Here is a 1,225-nt window from a genome sequence, read left to right on the forward strand (position 1 = left end):
TCCACCAAAAGGATGCTTCGAAAGGCAAACAGAAAGCTGGGCGCTGTGGCACGTATCTGCGATTTCAGCTGCTTTGAGGCTGAAGTAGGAGGATCGTAATTCAAACCGAGCATGGAAATTTATCGAGACCTTGTCTCAAAGTAAAACATATGAAGAGCTGGGGATGTAGCACAGAGTTAAGTATATCTGGGCTTCCCCCCCCCCCACATTACACAAACAAAAAAAGAGGCAAAGCAAAGAGGAAAGGAGAAAAGAAAAGGAGGAAGCTGTGACACTGGATCTATGGAAAAATTATCCAGTACCATGAGGAATATACACCTATGTCCAGATGTTAGAATAGCAACCTACACATACTCAGAGAAACCCAACTGGGCTTTTTTTCTCCTTCTATATTTAGTACAGGGTCTACAGGGTCTCAGTGCGTAGATCGGACTCTTAGTGATTCGCCTGTTTTCAGCCTCCCGAGTACTAGGATTACAGGCGTGCGCCACCACACCCCAGTCTCAATCACTGTCTCAGCGCGGCATGCACGGAATTGAACCCTGGCCAATCGCTGCATTCTGCCAATTGGCATTTGACATCACAATGCAAGGTATTAATGATGTGGGTCCTTGAAGAAGCACTGCAGTTTTTTACGCTGACCAGACACAGGGTCATTAGCACCTTTGTTAAACTGAACAAGCTTCAGTTAACTTTATGAGAATTGTGAACCAAGGCTGGCACGGAAGTGCCCAAAGCTCTCATCTATAAACAAACTGAGCAACAAGTGTAGTTATGACAAAAATCAGTGAGTCAACTGTCCTGACAGGTAACTCTGCTAGCTCTCTTGATAAACAAGACCTCATCTGACCCGAGGCTCTGATTCATGAGATCTACCTTGACATAAATTCCAAGAAGTAAAAATGACTTTTTGTGAAACTTCAAATGATTTCCATGAGGAGGAATGAAGACCACTTGTTTTGTAGAAAGTGGAAATGCTTTATATGAAGGGATAAAATTACAATAAATTTAAAGAGCTTGTCTTTGTGATTCTAAAATCAGTCAACAGTCCATCCCACAAAGTAGAATAAAGTTCCAATGAGCTAAGCAGAAGAGGCCCCCTTCCCCTACTCACCCCTATCCTGGGGACTGAACCTAATTGACCTACATCCCCAACCCTTTTTAACTTTTTTTTAAGACAAGCGCTCCCTAAATCACCAAATTGTTCAGGTTGGGTTTAAACTTT

Source organism: Octodon degus, unplaced genomic scaffold (assembly GCF_000260255.1).
Source record: "Octodon degus isolate 3935 unplaced genomic scaffold, OctDeg1.0 scaffold00047, whole genome shotgun sequence".
Lineage (NCBI taxonomy): Eukaryota > Metazoa > Chordata > Mammalia > Rodentia > Octodontidae > Octodon > Octodon degus.